Source organism: Delphinapterus leucas, chromosome 8, assembly GCF_059928025.1.
Source record: "Delphinapterus leucas isolate spDelLeu-1000000601 "Yukka" chromosome 8, BTC_Dleu_Yukka2, whole genome shotgun sequence".
Lineage (NCBI taxonomy): Eukaryota > Metazoa > Chordata > Mammalia > Artiodactyla > Monodontidae > Delphinapterus > Delphinapterus leucas.
Genome location: NC_143136.1, coordinates 114,851,924 through 114,871,607, shown reverse-complemented (window position 1 = coordinate 114,871,607; position 19,684 = coordinate 114,851,924). Strand labels below are relative to the sequence as shown.

At 40.7% G+C, this 19,684-nt stretch overlaps 1 pseudogene; it reads right to left on the bottom strand.

Annotated features, from left to right (window-relative positions):
• Nucleotides 1–13,240: 13,240 nt before the first annotated feature.
• On the bottom strand, nucleotides 13,241–18,103 carry LOC149748627 (protein TASOR 2 pseudogene; annotated as a pseudogene).
• Between the last annotated feature and the right edge of the window lie 1,581 nt (nucleotides 18,104–19,684).

Genomic DNA, 19,684 nt, shown 5'->3' with positions numbered 1-19,684 from the left:
ACAGATAAAAATCCCTGTACCTGTGGATTTTTTTGGTGGGTGGGGGAATATAGATGACAAACAAGCAAGATAAATATAATTCTTGATACAAACAAATGCTATAAGAAAATAAATATGATGTGGTAAAGAATGGCTGAGAGGTAAGGCGTGTTGCAGTAAATAGGGTGATTAAGGAAAACCTCTCTGAAGATGTGACTCTGAGTTAAGAAATGAAGGATGAGGAGACAGCCATGAAACAAGCTTAAGCTTAGGAATCATGCTTGAGATAGGGCACAGCGAGAACAAAGGCCTTGAGATAGGAATGAGCTTCAAATGCTCTAAAAGCAGAAAGAAAGTCAATGTTGCTGGAATGTAGTGGGGGGGGGTTGACATAGAAAATGAGAGTAAGGGATGTAGAAGGTGCTCAGTAAGTGGTTAAAGTATAGAAACATGTTAAGGGCTTTACAAATGTCTAGCCCTGCAGTACTATGTAGATTGTGGATGTATTTTCATTTTCTTTGCTTTCCATTTTTCTTTCCTCCTTTCTGTCTTGGCCTTCCTGCCCAGTGCCTCCCTTAGCTCTGAGAGCGTGGGCTTTCCAGCTTCTCTGATGAGATCTCAGTCAAAGAAGCTATTTACAGCTGCTCCATTCTTGGCTGTGAATGAATACACGGAAAGAGTTGAGTGGTGAGGGAGGTAGAGATTGAAAATCTAGAATTTCTTGCAAAAATCAGCTGGGTACTTTTCTTGCTCCCTGGCTTAAACCTGTACGGTGAAACCCTTTCCAAACACAAACAGCAGGAGACTAAAGGCAGAGGCACAGCAGGCAAACTCAGGGGCAAAACACTTTTCTCCCTCACCAGCATGCCTGAGATGACATGCAGCAGGTCCCCTACCTCTCTCAAGCTTGCGGCGGGCAGGTCTTGTCGTTTGGCATTTCCCGCCTCACTCTGTTGTCTTTTATGGTGAGGACTAAGATGTCTGGTTAGGGGCTGCCTCAGAAAGTGCCAGTGAGAGGCACAAGATACAGAAGTGAGACTGGAAAAGCCAGAAGGGACACCAGAAACATTTGGACATGAATTTGGAGGAAGCAGACTTTGTACCATAGGAAAGGAAGTATAGGCAGAAGTACATCTCTAATGAAGAGCATTATCTATGGAAAATTGGGATTATGAATTTTGGGGATTAAAATCATCACCATGATACACTGATGATGATACGATGATCAGCTTCTCTGATAGGACAAATGTGAAACTTAGCTTCTTTATATTTCACTTTTCCTTTCTCTACTCTCTCCATTGTTTTATTAATTATATTTAAAATTTTTCTATTGGTTACCTTGACTTTTATATCCATCAATTTAAAATAGTATCTTCTATTCTTTTCTTTCTTTATGCTCCTACTCTTATTCCAGTATTTTTAGGTAATTCAAGATGGTAACATTTTCAGTCTGTCACTGCAGTAAAAAAAAAAAACCCAAAACCCACTTCTGTTTTGTCCATTAGTTGCTTCTAAAAATTAAAATCTGAATATCTGAATCTATGCCATTTTTAGAATGTTCCAAATTTCAAGGACCAATGGATTTTCTCTCCCTTTTTTTTAGATCAGTTGCACAAAACCATGTTACCTTTAGTTTGTGCATGTCTGCATGGAGACTTTTCACCTATTTTCCCTCCATGCAGCTGCCAATTGCTTTTCTCTTCACGTTAAAGAAATAAAAAGAAACCCTATGTTTTCTTATTTCTAAGATCATCCAACTTCTTAATCAATCGTTTGTTAAAGAAAATTTACATTTTTGTTGAAGACATGCTTCTTGGAGTCCCATAATTTGTACAAATTGCTTTAGGTCTTCTGCAGAATAACTATCATGGAACTATTTTCAAATTATTGAAATTTTGGATCCAACTGTGTGTTGGGTGCTGGTCCTCTTATTTCAAGAATTCTTCTTTTTTCCCCACCCCCCAAAACGCAATTTCAAGTACTTTTTCAGAAAGAATCTGTGGAAGGTAAAATTTCTAAGTCTCCCCGTGTCTGAAAATGTCTTTGTCTTCATGCATGATTGATTGTCTGTATATAGAATTAGGACAAACTTAAAATTTGGCAAATGATGCATATTGTATGAAATCAATATTGTAAGGCCTGCTTTTGTAATCAAAGCTGAGAGATTGCAGAGCACTGTACCAGTAAATATTCTTCCCCTTTCTAATATCATGTATTAACTTGTTTTCATGGAGTGGCTCTTCAGAATTGGCAGGTTCCCACATTCTGTTCAATTTAACCAATACTGGCTTGCTTTTTCTAGTGAAGGATCAGTTTTAAAACATTGTGATACTGATACAGAGAACTTGATACAGTATTTGTATCTTTTAATCAGTGTAGCCTTTGCAGTTATGAGCTTCTACTGCTCAAGAGCTGTGTCAGTACAGTTTGCGTGCCATCTGTCCTCTTGACATTAAGGAGATACGGAATCGAATGTTCCATCGTTGGGGACAGTATCCCTCACTCCTCCCCACCCCTTTACATTTACATCAAGTGTTAGAACAGTGCCCAGGCAGCATAGCCACAAGCTGGGTTTATGTGGGCCTCCAAGTCTAACCAAACTCCAGACTTTGAGAGTCATTTTGGAGGAAGCCTGTGTGCGGTGTTTTAATCTAATAAATTTGATGAGAGCAGAGGGGAAAGAAACTATCATAAAGCAGGTAAACGTAGAAGCTTCTTTTGTATCCCAGGTGGGGCTTCTTCAATGGACCAAGCTGCTGCAACGCAGTATTGATTTGACAGAGCCTCTGCTTCAATGATGTCTGTCTCACAATGGCTCCAGATGATTTCTGTACTGCAAAATAAAGCCAAACTCTGGAAACCAGCTCCCTCTTGTTGGTCTTTTGTGTCCTGACAATTCAGAGCTAGTAAGTATTGTACTGGCCTTGACACAGCTGCTCATTTCCTTCACTAGAGCTGAAAACGGATGCTGGGGAAGAGTGCTGAAGACCCTAGTGGTTGGTGGAGTGCTGCCATCTGGCTTCACTGTGAGTAGACCCCGAATTACTTCTTGGTACAATATAATTATTAGACTCTCTTAGATATCCTTAGTAGTGGTGTAGAACAGGGATTCGTTCCCATCAGGGAGTAAGTGACATCCGGTGGAATGGGTGCGTTAATATATTTATTTATTTAATAAGTTAATTAATTTTATTTTTGGCTGTGTTGGGTCTTCCTTGCTGTTCACGGGCTTTCTCTCGTTGTGGTGAGTGGGGGCTACTCTTCGTTGTGGTGTCTGGGCTTCTTGTTGCGGAGCATGGACCCTAGGCACGTGGTCTTCAGTAGTTGTGGCACGTGGGCTCAGTAGTTGTGGCACACGGGCTTAGTTGCTCTGTGGCATGTGGGATCTTCCCGGACCAGGGATCGAACCCGTGTCCCCTGCATTGGCAGGTGGATTCTTAACCACTGTGTCACGAGGGAAGTCCCAGTATTTTCATTTAATTCAGATTGTAGACAGACAGTTTTTAGTGGTAACTCCTTTCCCCTTGATTGTTACAAGCCTCACTGTATGTGCTGTCATTTACATCGAGGACATTGTATTCTCTTTTATAGTTGAGTCTGTCATTTATGTCGGAGGAATGAGGACATTGTAACTGTATTCTCTTTTAAAGTTGAGTCTGAAGGACATAGACTAAGGTAGGCAATCTGTTAAAGGATTTAGGGTAATAATAACTTCGATTATCCAAGTGATTACTTTAGCTTTCTCAATCTCATACTGTCCATTTTTGGCCAAAGAATTTTTTGTTGTAGGTGGGCTGTCCCGCACATTGTATGCACCTCCCTGGCGTGACAACCCCAGATCACCCCGGTTGAAAACAACTGCTTCCTTTTCATAAGATTATCTAAAATTCCAGCAGGCCTTTCCCCTCTTTTCCTGCAATATTTCGCATTGTGAGCCGTTAACGCAGGTGGAGGCACAAGCTGGGTTAGTAGTACGAAGGAAGTACCAGGATGCCTTCATATTCTGCATTCGGCATATTTATGGGAACAACCAACATTTCTGTGCCAGGCCAACGGGGCACAAAGGTGATGAGGGCAGAGTCTCTGCAGAAGCTCAGTCTGGAGGCGCCTGCTCCTCTGTGGCCTGGCTAAGCCTTCAGTTACAGAACGGGCGGCCTCGTGGGTGCTGGAAGGTCCTTCAGGGGAGGAGCACGGCTGGCAGGTGCGCTGTACTTTCCTTTTCCGTAGTAATTTCAGATTAATTCAGTGTACCAAATACAGTTATGGTCCTATTAGATTCTTATCCCTGGGGTAAAGATCAGCTGAGTGGGTCTCTAAGCAAGAGCTAGGGTAAGAATTAAAACTCAGTCATTCTTCCTCCTCCTAAGAACATACCGAGGGGAAAGGAACACTTTCGGTTCTGTAGGGGGAGTTTAAAAGCAGATAAATGGCTTTTGAGGGAAGTTCCTGTGCAGGCTGACATGACCCCCTGGAAGGGCCAATTGGAGAGTTGCGAGGTGTCCTCTTGCTGGAGCCTGCTGCTCGGCACCGCACGAGGGAGGGGAAAGCACCGGGCAGGCCTGCGGGGATGAGGCTTGACAGATGGCGGCCAAAGTGAGGTAAGTGGTAGGATTCTTTTGGAAGCTACTTATTCTGCTAAATGGCCTAAAAAATTTAAAGTGCTGTAAAACATTCTCTTACAAATTTAATATTTGCTATAAAATCATTGCAGAAGCAGTTGAATGATTTTTAGTTGTCTTTATTAAAATGAAACAAATTAGGTACAAAAACCTTTGTTCCAAATAGATACTATGTATCTTACCAATGTTTTTGCTTGGTTTTGAGTTTTAAAGATTGGTGTAGAAATTATTTCTAATATAAATAAATGATTATTTCTTCCTCAGAGGGTTGATTTTTGTAGTACGCTGTTTACAAAAACTGAGTAAGTGAAAATGACAGTTTATAAATTTGTACCATTTAGGAAAAAAATGTTTATGTAGTGTAGCATGAATAACAGCAGATAAAACCATTGAAGATGTTAGTTTTTACACAGGTGGTAAAACCTTTAAAACAGACTCCAACATGCATTACATGTGCATTTCTGACCTTAACGTGCAAAAACAAAGCTACTGGTTAAAATAGACTTATTTTTGCTACAACTGAGCACACTTGTAAAATCCTTATTTTTATCATTAATTTCAATGAATAGCTTTGAAGCTATTCTGCTTAAAATGAGAATAATTTAAAACAATAATATTGAACACTGTAACCCAAAACTAATGGAAAACTACAGTGCTGCTGTGAACAAAGCCAGACAACAAAGTCAGACATTCTGGCAATGTGTAAAACACGAAGAAAAATGTTCCCCCAAGTTGTAGAACACTGAGGTACACAGAACAGTCTTCTCATATAAATCAAAGGTTTTCAAAGAAAAGGGAAAATACTCATTTGTTGTTGGCATCACCGATGTCTAGGTAAGCTGTAGTTAAATCACCCGGACAAATACAAAATTGATAATTCCGTCTTTAAAATAAAATAACCAAGAACTATTCCATAAATAGGATGCTACCTACTGGGGAAAATGGCTATGCATGTAGGCTACATTGTCTTCCGTCCTGGCAGCAGATGGACTGCAGGTGAAAACACTCATAGAATGGAGGTTAGTTATTTCATTAGTGATACTTGAGAAAGTCCCATTTATGCCAAACCAGCAGCGCCCCTAAATAAACAAAACTTTCACAAGAAAATTCCTAAGTCACTTCCTCCATGTGGCCTTCCTCCGATCAACCCCAAAGATCTGTGAGACCTCCTTTATTCTGTATCCCATCATCATCTAAATCCCAAAATTTAATTAAGGATTTTCCAGACTTCTTCTTTAGAATCTTTTCTGAAACAAATGGATTTGTGAGGATCTGGAAGTCATATATAAGCTTTCCTACAGTTATAGACTTTAAATGAAGTTTGGCTTCTATATTATATTGACACCTGTGAATCTGTTGCTTAATATCAATAAAAGCTCCCCAGACTCTCTGAGTGTGATGCTTTTCTTTCCAAAGGCACAGACCTAGGCTTCCTGGTGTCATCCTTCTGTATATAGCTGTGCTCAGGTCAGCGGTGATGGTCAGCAGCCTGCCCGGGGTGAGAGTCTCCCTAAAAGGGACCCCAGAAATTGATCTACCTTTCAAGAGGCTCCATCAGCATCCAGAAACACTGTACCCTATCTCGAAAGGCATCGGTCCTGCTGCTCTGCAAATCAATGTTCTCCAGGCCTCATTTTGGCAGCGTGGGCCCTGGAAGTCTTTCTGTGCTGTACTTCTGTAGCCTTCCTTCTTGTGCACCCGCACTGCAACCTCTGCAACTTCCCCTTACTTGGCGCTGGGATTTCAGGACCTAGGAATTTTCCACGATGTCCTTCTACATGCTTTTCATCGGCAGGCCTGGGCTGGCATGTCACACAAGGCTAGCTCCTTCGGCCAACCCCCTCTGCTTAGTCAGTGGCAGCTCCGCAAATGCTGGAGGGATGACTCAATGCACGGGAGTGTGTCCTAAATACTGCATTTGAAAGTGATAGTTTTCCTGAGCTTCTCATGACAATGACTAACCTCTCTGAATGTTTCTTTATGCCTGTGAATAGCTTATCGAAACGGATTAAGCATCCTTTTATGCATGTTCTTAGTAATACTGGCAATATAGTTCTTTTTGTTTGTTATGGAAATAACCCAAATTGGGAAAGGTAGCTTTAAAACTCCCCCGCTAACCAAAGCATGATCAATTGGGGAAAAAATTTTGAATTCTTTTCTTTTTCTTGTGAGAGGCATGGGAAATAATAGGAAAGGGAAAGTGGGGAGCACCACTCATCAAAAAAATATTTTAAGAAATGTGCTGGCTTCTATTTCAGGAAGGTTTACATCAACACTGTTAACAGACAAATGAAGGAAAAGGAAATGTGGATCATTGGTATTGGTACTTTTCAGAAAGGCTGATTGATAATATTTTCTTGTATTTGAGATAATCAAGGACAGAAAGCAATGTCACAGGATGTGAATTACTCCTCATGACGGTGAGGAAGGTGCCTATTTTCTGTCTGTTGTACAGTATGTCTGGGAAGTCCCTCCCACACTGAGTCCTTGGTCTTTCTTCCTCTGACCCTTTCACATGACTTTGACTCCTTAATGGCAGGGCTTTTTCCTAAGATTCTTTTGCTGATAATCCAGTCATGCTGTTCTCACACAAAGGTGAGTACTAGAAATAGGCATGTCAGGCTATGACACAGCCTTCCTCCTCCTTTGAAGGGGTAATGACCTTATTCAAGATGCTTTTATTAGGTCTCCTCTGCAAGTTACCGGAGAAAAGTCATTGCATTTCATTCACACAACCATGCTGCCACTGCCAGTCTGGGTGGTTCTTCCAAGTCTCGGTCAACCCCCGTTTTACATGGCTGAGGCGAGGTAAGAAGTTGGACAATGAATTGTAATAACCTGGCTGATTTCTTACTTTGATTTAAAAAAAAACAAAACTAAGCATTATTATTTTTTTCTGCCTGTAAAAGTAGTCATTCCGACCGTAGAAAATACAGGGAAAACATAAAGAATAAAATTAAAATCCCACAAAATATCATCGTTATTAAATTTTGGTATTTTTCCTTCTATATCTGAGTTAAGTTATCTTGTCCCACTGGATGGGTGGGACCAACAAAAGAATTTTCTTTTTCTGTTATGGCCAAATCTACTGTTTCAACCTGGGAGGATCTGTCAGTTTTCTCACTAGTGTGCATCACAGAGTTTAAAACTACTTGGAAATACAGCCCAAGCTGGCTGTGCTTCTTCACCTGGTACCTGGCAGTCAGGACTAGAAGCTGGTGACACTTCTTTAATTAAAGAACTGAAGGAGGGGGAAAAAAAACAGAAACAAAAACAAACAGAAAAAAAACAAACAAAAAAAACAACTGAAGGAGAAGTCTGAACCAACTTGAACTTCCTCTGCAACCTCAAGGGCACAGGTTTCTTTCGAAGGTATGAAAGCCACTGTCTGTAAGTTATCACCTTTTCTCTCACTTTCTCGTGGTTTCATTGACGTGTGATCAGCAGAGTTCACATCAGGCACCTCTTCAGGCTCAATTATTTCTTCCGCTGTCTCCTGAAGCTCTAAGCAGGGTAACGGGGCCTCCTGCTGCTGCTCCATCTCACCAGCGGATGCTTCTTCCCAGGGACTCGTGGGCGGTGATATGGTGAGAGTGAGGTCAAGGTCAGAATCCTCCTCTGATAACTCGAGGCTGACTTCCTCTCTATTCACAGATAGGCTGGTTTGCTTGGTAAATGCAGAATTAAATGTTTCAAAACTCATATGTTCGCTGTTTAGACCACTCTTGTCATTCTTTAGTTCTGAAGAGCCATCCGAAGCATTCCTCACTGATGGGATGCAGTCAAGTGAATCTTTTTCTTCCAAGGGATCAGAAGCTGACGATGAGACTACTTCTTCAAGCTGGGACGACTCTACAGTGTCTTCCGAAGAGATGCTGAAGAGACTCTGGCTCGACAGAAAACATTCTTGAGAGAGCTTCATTTCTTCTCTGGGTAACAAATAACTAGAACTTTTAACTAGTGATAATGCCTCTGTTACAAGGCAATTATCAGACGGCGATGGTGAGCCTGCAACAGCCTGCCCTTTCTGTAATGAACACATTTCTTTAGCAAGTATCTCTCTACTCACTGAGAAGGCACAAAGGTACTTAGCGCCTTGTTGTCCTGACATTGCCAGAGAGGGAACGTCCCTAAGACCCTGTGTCTTTTCAAATGCGGACACAGGATGTCTAAGGCTTGTAGCAGGTGATACTTGTTTAATCAACTCCACATTAAAGGGTGTAGGTTTATCAGCTCTGTTTACAACTTCTGTCTGTATTGGTGCATAGGCATTTTTTTCAAAACTGAATGTAACTCGTTCCAGATTAATCACTCCATACTCCGTATCATCCTCCCCTTCCAAGGATGACTGACATTCTTTGATTATAAGGCTGCTATGCTGGATAAAGCCCTGCAAAGCACCTGTTTTTGTTTGCATTTTTGCATGAAAAACATCAACTTTGCTTTCAAGGGTGCTGTACACAGACTTTTGAAAAATCATTGACGGATTGCTGATCCCATCGTAAGTCCTGGCGAATGTGGACTGTGTGACAGCATCATTATAAGATGTCACCTGTGTGCCATCAAGTGGCTCAAAGGTTTTATCTTCAGCAGGAATAGAAGATCCATTAGTTTGGGTACTTCCAATGCTAGAAAGCACCAGATTAGAGGTCTCTAGTTTATCTGACGACTCTTGTTCGGCTTTCCCCCCAATTATCTGAAATGATAAAAGCAAAAGAAATAAATTAATTTAAAAAATCAAGGGCCAAATAGATCTTTTTTTCAAGCATTTACATATGTGAAGAACAGAACAGACAAAGATCAATTTTAGTTTGCTCTGTTCTTTTGAATCTTCATAGGGTAGAGATCAAGCAAATCCCTCTCTTCTTAGGCTTAAAATACCCCCCAAATAGGAATTTGTTTTATCTAAATACACACACACGAGAACTCCAAAACTTTCTTAGTTGCACAGCCTTGTTTTGTTTTTTTTTTAATGGACTTTTGGGAAGAAAAGTGGCTAGACCACTGGCAATTTAAAGACTTGAAAATGCAGACTGCTAAATAGCATCACTTAATTCAGAAATGCAGCAGTAGAGGAAAAAGTGCTCAATTAATTTAAATTATTTTTAGTAAGATTAAAAGATAATCTTTAAAGCAAAGAATAACTTATTTTAAACACCAGCTTTCAATGAGACTATAAATGCACTGTCATCTGGAATGTTCCCATGAGGAAACACTAATTATTATCTCTTGTACTCAGAATACACTGATAAGCAGCTTTCCCAAGGTATCAATCTCTATCCTGTTAAATAAAAGTCCCTTACCCCTTAGCTGTCTTCTTAGCTTATAACTGGACATAATCTCTCTCTCATTTTAATACCTCCCTATTCAACAAAGCAGCAGAAAACACAGTGCAGCTTGCATTAATAAACTCAACTAAAAGGACTGATTTAAACAGCACCAGAAAGGATTTAGCATAAACAGTAACAGAGATACCTCTGGACAATTTTGATAACCTCATAAAAAGGCTGTTTCTTTTCTTCTTTTTTTTAAAGGCTGAAGAATGGTCTTGTTCAGAATATGGTAAAGTGGATTGACCATACAGTTGACCTACACCTGTAGCTCTGGAACACTACGGCCACAGATTTCCTGCCAGATTTTGAAGCAGTCGTGTTGTAAGTCAGGACCTGTGTTTCAAATCTCTTGTTAAAAACATTTCTGCCTTAGTCAAAGAAAGACACTGACCTGAGCAATTGGCAGGGAGGAGCTGAGACTTGGTTTTAAGAGGACACGACTGGCCAGATACAAAGCATAGAAAACTCTTGATGGCACACTCATTCTGAGAACAGTTCTATGACCCTCCCAATCGTACTGTGGCTGATAATGTTGGGCCATAGTCGTGAATCTCACCATGCCTGTGCTCTTAGTGAAATGAAAACTTTGATAATCCTAGTTTGCCCTAGAATAGGGAGTGGTACAGGATGTGTGTGCACCTTTAAAGTATGGGTACAGTATTCAAGAAGATGACGGAAACATATTTCTAAGTATATGCTATAGAAAGTGTTAGGAATCGTTAATTTTAACATTCTACTTTCTACTTAATACTCTTTCATGTTTGCAAGAAAATCATTCCTAATTGGACATTACTAAAGTAAGTTAATATATATTACCACGACCGAAAATACTTTATAAGAAACTAGTGTGTGTATAAATATATATGTAATAATTAAAATCTGCCTGACTAAACATAAATACTTTCTTATTCTAAGGTAGTGATTTTATGTATCTCTTTGAGAATAAGATGAAATTTATGAACCCCATCCTCAGAAAAAGAACGCATACACACGTAACATATATTTTATGTGTACACATATAAACACACACATATGTGCATATATATACATAAATACATCCACAGAATTAGACACTGAGAAACAGCTAGAGTGTCCAGATCTGAGTCTTGGCCGGACAATTTACTATGTGCCTCCAGGCCATTCTGTACTTCTCCATCCTCAGTCTTCTCACCTATAAGATGGGTGGCACGGTCCTTACCTCACCCGGCCGTGTGAGAATTAACTGAGCTAATGCGAGTGAAGGGCTCAGACCAGTCTCTGGCCCACAGCGTTCCACCAGTCTTCATTCTGATGAAGATGAGCATCTGCAGACACTCACAGACCCTCTGAGGCTCACCCCTGGACCTGCAAATCCCCACGGAAGCCCAGGTACAGAAACTCAATGTTAACACAGGCACTGAAGGTGCCCAAACCCATGTAAAATTATTCTGTAATAAATCTGCTCTGAAAGCTTAAAAAGGCAGGTATTTTGTCAATCCATTTACTTAGAATCTTGATACAACTTTTTAATTTGCTCCAATTAAAATTCGATTATCAGGCTTCCCTGGTGGCGCAGTGGTTAAGAGCCTGCCTGCCGATGCAGGGAATACAGGTTCGTGCCCCAGTACGGGAAGATCCCACATGCCACGGAGCGGCTGGGCCCGTGAGCCGTGGCCGCTGAACCCGCGCATCTGGAGCCTGTGCTCCGCAAAGGAAGAGGCCACAACAGTGAGAGGCCCGCGTACCGCAAAAAAAAAAAAAAAAAAAAAAAAAAAAATTCGATTATCCGTCCTATCAGTTGAGAACAGTGAAATGAAACAAAGTGTATTTTTCATATTTACAAACAGTTATCTGCAGCCTATGAGAGGTCTGGCATTTTATTTACTGTCTCAGGATTTGTTTTCTGTTTTGGTGGTACACGGGCCTGTCACTGTTGTGGCCTCTCCCGTTGCGGAGCACAGGCTCCGGACGCGCAGCCTCAGCGGCCACGGCTCACGGGCCCAGCCGCTCCGCGGCATGTGGGATCTTCCCAGACCGGGGCACGAACCCGTGTCCCCTGCATCGGCAGGCGGACTCTCAACCACTGCGCCACCAGGGAAGCCCTCAGGATTTGTTTTTAAAAATATTCTTTAATATATTCAATTTTAGTTTCCTTTAAGGTTTATCAAAGATTTTTTATATTTATTATTACTGCATTTGATCCATAAACACTATTATAGGTAAACAGAATAAGTATTATTCACCTCTTTTAAAAGATAATAAGCTCAGAGAACAAGTAATTTGCCCCAAATCATACAACTAAAAAGCTACATAATTATGGTTGGCTCCCAGATCATCTGAGGCCTACGATTTTTTTCCTCCTTTTGTTTCTTCAATCAGGATGGTAGATAAGCTCCACCTGCAGACAATCCAGACTTTGTAAACTAAGTTTCTGGCATTCTAATCCTTTACATAGCTAGAGAATCCACTTTCCTAAAAGAAACCAATGCCTTGTTATGAATGTGATTTTACGTACAAAAAATATTTCTTCAAAAATAACACCAGCATTTACAGTATTCAGCTTGACCTACCTCATTATTACAGGAATAGATGAAATTCTGGCTTTCTGGGGTCTCTGGATGACCTGCTGTTGCAAACATTTCTTTCTGTTCATTCTGCACCCAAAGCTCCAAGCCTCTCACAGGCGGTGGTTTCATGAAAGGAAGCAGGGGGTCAGTGATTGGGAAGGACACTTTGGCAGTAGGGCCTCTGGGAGCCTCATTAGTCTCCAACAGAGGGTCTACGGAGCACCTTTCCACACCGGAGGACTCTTCAATTTCACTGAATTCAAACGATTCTAACGTGCTATTTATGCACACGTATTTTGCTGGGTTGCTGTGTTCTACTACTTTTCGGGATGATTGTATGACTTTGTTTTGATTGCTATAAAACAGAGCTACCCACATATGAAGTAAAAGCTTCACTTCTTCCATGGTATCTGGTAAATCAGTATTCCAAGGCCTGAGATTTTAAAGAAAGAAGAAACCAAAATCATTGAAAATGACTATTTTAGTTGATTATCTTATAAGTAAGTGCCTTAATTATTAACCTTAGTTTTTGTGTTCATTTTTATTTTAAAAATTACATGAACATGAAACAATGAGTAAGATAAAAATGAAGTTGATATAACAAATGATTACAGTGAATCTGCTTGGTATTATTCCCAAGTTACTGGATCTTACACACTTCCTTCTCCCTCCCCAGGGTTTAGCACAAGTATCCCTTCTCGCTACATTTATCTCAACAGAAAAGTCCATCCACTTTCATCCAGGGTCACTCCCACTCACCCGTGTAGTGCTCTGACTACAGTCTTCTCCAGGGGGTTGTTGCTATACTTACTTGCCGTCTAAGCTGAACACGTAATCTGCTTCCCATACGAAAGTGACCTTAAAGGAGCCGTCACAGCTGAATACGGTACGAGAGCGGCAGAAGTCCTGCAGGCTGGAGGGCAGCACCCCGCTCCTGCGCCTGAGCGCTGGGGCCTCGGAAAGCTGCTGCAGTGGGGAGGTGACCTGCTGATGCCGAAATGGCATCACTTTCCCCACTGGGGTTCCCGCTTCAGGGCCTTTTGTGCCATTCTTGGCAAACGCAGGGCCTGGGGCCCCTCTCTGCTGTAGATGCTTCTTTGAATGTTCTGCAAGGAGCAGGGCATAGGAACGCTCCACAGCAACGACAGAGCTTTGGCTTGCGTCGGAACTTTCTAGGGTTTCCTCGGGCAGTGCTGACTGGGCTTCTGCAGGGGCCTGAATGCCAGCAACCAAGCTTTCTTCCTCCTGGCTGACCGTGGGGTCTGATGTCAGATTACTCTTATCAGAGGAGGGCTTGGATGACGGTCCACCTTTTTGACTTTTAACTCTTCTATGATATTCATGGTCTGATGTACCACGCAAAGAATGTTCTTTAGAAAGCAAAACATCGTTCTGTGGCAATTCAGAGGAGCAGGGCAAGTTTCTGGGCTCAGAGGATGGTGTGGTAGAGGTAGCAGCGCTTAATGCAAGATCAGCCAACATATTTAGGGCCTGGGAGTCACAGTTGACAATGGAGTTTTCAGGTGGGTCTTCTGGAGCCACTGTGATATTTTCTGGTTGAGCTGTACTTATGCTAATAACATCTTCTCGACCATCTGAAATTTCTGATTGAAGCTGTGAAGAAGTTTCTCCTTTGGCTTCAGCATAAAAGAAAAAAAGACACATAACACTTGATTTCCATAGAATTAATTCTTTGTCATATTCCTATGGTTCAGTGAAAATCAACAGTTAAGTCAACATATTCAAGAAAAACCTCTTGATATGTTGCATAAATTGTATGTTAAATTTTTATTACCAGAGTGAGGTCTTGTCCAACTTCCTGATGTATTATAATGTATTTACCGAGGAACAAGTCTTAAGGAATGTGCATATTAATTTAAAAAGAAATCACCCTTCAAAACTGCATGTACTCAGGCTTCCCTGGTGGCGCAGTGGTTAAGAGTCTGCCTGCCGATGCAGGGCATACGGGTTCGTGCCCCGGTCCAGGAAGATCCCACATGCCACGGAGCGGCTGGGCCCGTGAGCCGTGGCCACTGAGCCTGCGCGTCCGGAGCCTGTGCTCCGCAAAGGAAGAGGCCACAACAGTGAGAGGCCCGCGTACCGCAAAAAAACAAAAACAAACAAACAAAAAAAACCTGCATGTACTGACCTACACACAAGGCATACTGCTCAGCTAAAGAAATATACAAAGAGAAAAAAACAAAAACAAGAAAACAAGACTCCTGCCCTCAGAGAGCTTACAATCTCGTGAGAATCTAAGAATTTCTAAGTTTAAAGTGTATATTATAGAAGGTTAATGTACCTTCTTAGAAATCATTTCCCTTGGCAAGTTATTAGAGGAACCACCTAAGTTCAAAATAGAGATGATTTTTAACCGTACTGATGTTTAATTATAATACGTTACGATACAAATAAAAAATGAGAAAAGTAAGAATATTCAGAATCGCCAATTAATTTCAAGTTTTAAAACTTCAGTTTCTGCATTAAAAACATTTCCTCTCTATTCTATCTGCAAAAAAGCAAATCTCCTCATCTACTGATAATTCTCCTTACAGCAGGTATTCAAATCTACCCACTGGCATTCGGTCAGAAAACTAACATTCTCAGGTGGTTTACTTGCCTTCTCAGGACTTTGATTCAGCCTTTTAAAATGTGATTATCATGAAGGACAAAGTTCTCAACAATACTGGGCAGTGAGTCCCTGTAGCAGGTGGCTGGATGGACAGAAAAGCCAACTGTGCTCCTCTTTATAATTAGCAGTAGCAGGTCTGAAATAAATTACTAACCTGTCTGCAAAGCCCAATGACAGTACATTTACAGAGAAAACTCTGGCCTATGAGGTCATCAAACAGAATGACAAGAGTGTGTGTATGGTGAGGAGGGTAAAATTAATCAACCACTGCCCAGTTTTTATTTAAAATATCAAAGCCCAACGAGAAAGTGGCCCAAAGAGGGCTGTCTCGTGAACCCTCCGGGTGTACTGGAAACACATTCATTTTAGGATCTGATGTGTTTACTGACACTAAGTTCATTCTATCCTTAAATACTATGGTTCTTACACTGAGTATCACTATGAGGAAGGTCGAATATAGAGAACACTGTATTGAGTCAAGAAAAAGGGTTCATTTTCATATGTGTCATTTCAGGTAAATCATTTAATAACTGACTTGCTAGAGGTTTTCAATTAATTAAAAATACAATACTGATCATCTATCTCTTTTAAGAAATACAGATAAAATGATGCCAAATAAATTATAAAAAATTAAAGAGTTCAGTAAATAAAAACTATATTGAAAACTTTAAAAAGGACAGAAAACCATTAGTTTCAGTAACAAAATGATTGAGCCTTCTTAAACTCTGATATTTCAAGTAAAAGAAATGAAGTGGATTAGCATGGGTGATTAAGAAATAAAAGAAAAAATTAACACATTATTTAAAAGGTGGTAATCTTAAAATTTTAACTTGGAATGTGGCTGCACGATATATACAGACACTTGCAATACAAATCGCCCTATTTCTGAATACCCATTCTGGAAACTTTTCATTTTCTGGGCTCACTTTTCTGCCAATGCCCAGTTGCACACCTCCTCCCACTAATCGATTAGCCTACAAGTATATAGAAGCCAATTCAGCACAAGGAATTCTAATGACAAGGCTGGGAATACAATGCATTATGTATGTATCTATACTCATCCTGTTTACAAACTAATTGGAAAGACAGGACCAAGACACACCAGATGATTGGAAAATAGTATGAATTAACTCTTTAACGTTCTCAAAAACCCAAAAAAGAAATGGAAAAAAAAGGAGAAATGAGTGCAGATCAGAGCATCAGGAAATGACTCCGGGTGGACTTAGCTGAGCAGAGGGGACTGCACAGGAGTGACAACAGGCGTGGTTCGTGTGGGTGGCACCATGTGCCTGGCAGGGAAGGCACGCATTGGGAAACGGCAGGAGAGAAATGTGCACCCGTGGGTAAGACCACCTCGTAACTGCCTGGGGAGACAAGCAGAGAGGCTGTGTTGGGTATGACTCTCTACAGGCTGTACGGTGATATGACTGAGGAGCTTTCAGAAAAATCTTCAGCCATAAACAACATTAACGAAACTGAGGAAAGGGACTTCCCTGTGGTCCAGTGGTCAAGACTCTGCGCTTCCAATGCAGGCAGTGTGGGTTCGATCCCTGGTCAGGGAACCGAGATCCCACATGCTGCAAGGTGTGGCTGAAAAAATTTTTTAAAACAATGAGGAAAGAAAAAACCAAGCTCATCCATAATACCATCACCCCAACAAAACAAGAGTTTCTTTCCCTGAATTCCACTAAATTTGAGGCTTTTAAAAAACCTAAAGGTAGATGAGAGAAAGTAGAATCATGAGATTAGACAGAAAACTGATGGAAATACAGAGATATGAGGAAATGAAGGTTTTTCTAAACAAAAAACACCACCACACATACAACACAGTAGGACTCAATACCGAAGATACTGTAAAATGTATAGATTTTGCAGCTTGGTGGAGCTGCACTCTACTCAGAGAGACGGGTGTGAAGAGGGACATGGAGCTGGGAGAAAAGTGAGGTCCGCGGTGATGAGGGAACGTGCCAGCAACGAGGAGGTTCCAGCAGGTGGAACACGGAACCAGCAGTCAGCTGCTGGCTCACAGAAGGAGACTTGGTTATTCACTTCCGCACAAGTAGAAGTAGAAAAGTAAAACTGCTTTTAAAATTAATTTAATGCCTTTTGAAACCAAATACAGGGGCTTCCCTGGTGGCGCAGTGGTTGAGAGTCCGCCTGCCGATGCAGGGGACACGGGTTCGTGCCCCGGTCCGGGAAGATCCCACATGCCGCGGAGCGGCTGGGCCCGTGAGCCACGGCTGCTGAGCCTGCGCGTCTGGAGCCTGTGCTCCGCAACGGGAGAGGCCACAGCAGTGAGAGGCCCACGTACCGAAAAAAAACAAGAAAAAATACAAGTGAAATACAGGATTCGAGATTACTGACTGCTTTGAACCATGTCTTTACAGTTCCCTCTGGACAAACCTATAATATCTTCTATAACTGATTATGGTCCAGAAAAATACTGCCAGATGCTACTTGCTTGTGAATTTAGTCATTAAAAAAGGCCATTTATACTTTAACTCTGCTAAACAGTTCATGTTCAGGCTTTCTGCAGAATGAAAAGTAGGGTCTATTTAGTGAAGGTATGAATCTTGGCACTTTCTTATTTATTCACAATGGGAAACCAAGTTACTTGTCCTGTCAGTGTCTGAACTAAAGAAGACCACAAGAACGTGACAGATTTCAACTGATCTTATACTGTTTCAATATACTACTTTATAATCTCGATTAGTCTGTATTACGGTGCTGAAATTTACAGGAAGAGGACTTCTTACCAGGTTGTGGCTGCTTTCTGATTCTGGGATTCTGATTGCCTTTTACTATATTTTCCCTCTGTTTTTGTGGAGAATTCTTCACAGGTGGCTCAGCCCTTGGAACAGTTTTGACTGGAGATGTCTCTCGTTTCCTTGCCCTTTTAGCATTCGTTGACCCTGGAACATCTTTAGAAATAGGAGCTTCTTGGTTTTTCCAATCCAATTTGGTTGTCTGTACAAACTGTGCAGTCAGCACTTCAGCACCTTATGCAGAAAAGACACCGTTTTCTAAGGGGTAGGGGGCGCACATATTTATCAGCATAGCTTTCCTTTGATTTGTTTTGGGGGGGAAACTTTAATAATGGGGAATAAAATATAAAATTGGGGGTATTTCATTAAAAGATTTTTGAACTTGCTAAGTGTTGGTCTATATCCCTAATTAGGATTAGGAGAAAAATATCAGAGTAATAACTTTATAGAAACAAGGCATGACTTAATTTTTAAAAAAGATTCCATAATCTTTGCTGACTGATGTGGCAGGTAAGGCTGAACATGCTAGTTCACAGCACAGGGTGACGGATAATTCAATTTACACAAAAGCGACACAGCTCCCATAAAGCCATATGGTTAAAACCATGATCACACTGTAGAGAAGAGACTGTAGGTTCACAAAGAGCCATCTTACATATTTTCCTTCACTACACCTAAATATCAAAGCTTTAACACTGCCTGAAAAATCATCTCTTAAGAGAAGACAGAGGAAGGTACATTGAAGAAAGTCCTCTTCTGATTTAACTTCCTATAAATCTATTATAATTGCTCATTTCTCTTACAAAATGCTCAGCTTTACTTCTCGCAGGGAAGGAAGGAAAGAACTAAAGGTGGGGGCACATGAGGAGAAAAAACTATTAACAACCTGCTTGTATCACACGCAGAAAGTGTTTCAATCCTTTAAGAGTTAAAAAAAAATGTTAATAAATGTTCCCTGTGAAAACGTTTTCCCCATTGACTATATAAAATAATCACACGTGTGAATGTTTGCAAATATTTTAAAATCACGTTATATGGAAAATACTATTTCTAATTGATTGAGAACAGAAAACATATTAAACAGTTTCAGAATGTGATGGTTATTAGTGAAATGTAGAAAAGAGACCAGTTTCATTTTATTCTTTTGAAGGTTAGAAAAATAAACGGTTTTTTAAAAAAGCTTTTAGACTCTCTTAATGTTGTACATTTCCCTGGGTCTAATTATTTTCTTCCCTACTAAACTATCAAAGGCAATAAAGCAGCAGTTTTGTTTTTAGAGTAAGACTTCTGATTTTATACTGGTTACAATTTCTAAAATTTTTAGCATAAAAAAAGGCAAAATATAAGTCAAGCAGGAAAACTGTTAAGACTAAATTAAGAAGAGAAAGAAAATAAGATGAGATGATCAAGACTAGGGGAAGCGTAACATCTGCACGGGCGGGAGGGGAACATCTCTCACAACCTAGGTCCTGCGAGGAAAAGGAGAAACACGAAACAGGTGACCCTGCACGGACTGCCCTGCTTATTTGCATCACTCAATGACATGTTTCTCAAGCTGCATGCAATAACCCATGGGTGTATTATAAAATAAACTTAATGGGCTGCAACCAGAATTCTTTGTTAAATGAAACAGAAGATATCAGATTGTATTACACATAGTTAGGGTAAATGCTTCCTGAAATTTCTGTTTCAGTAATGTATGAATTTGTGTGTACTGGACTACAATATACAATGTATTTCTTTTCTATTTTTTTTTTGAGCTTTTGTGGTATTATATTTAGTCATCTTGGCTGGTTTAATCACATCGTTG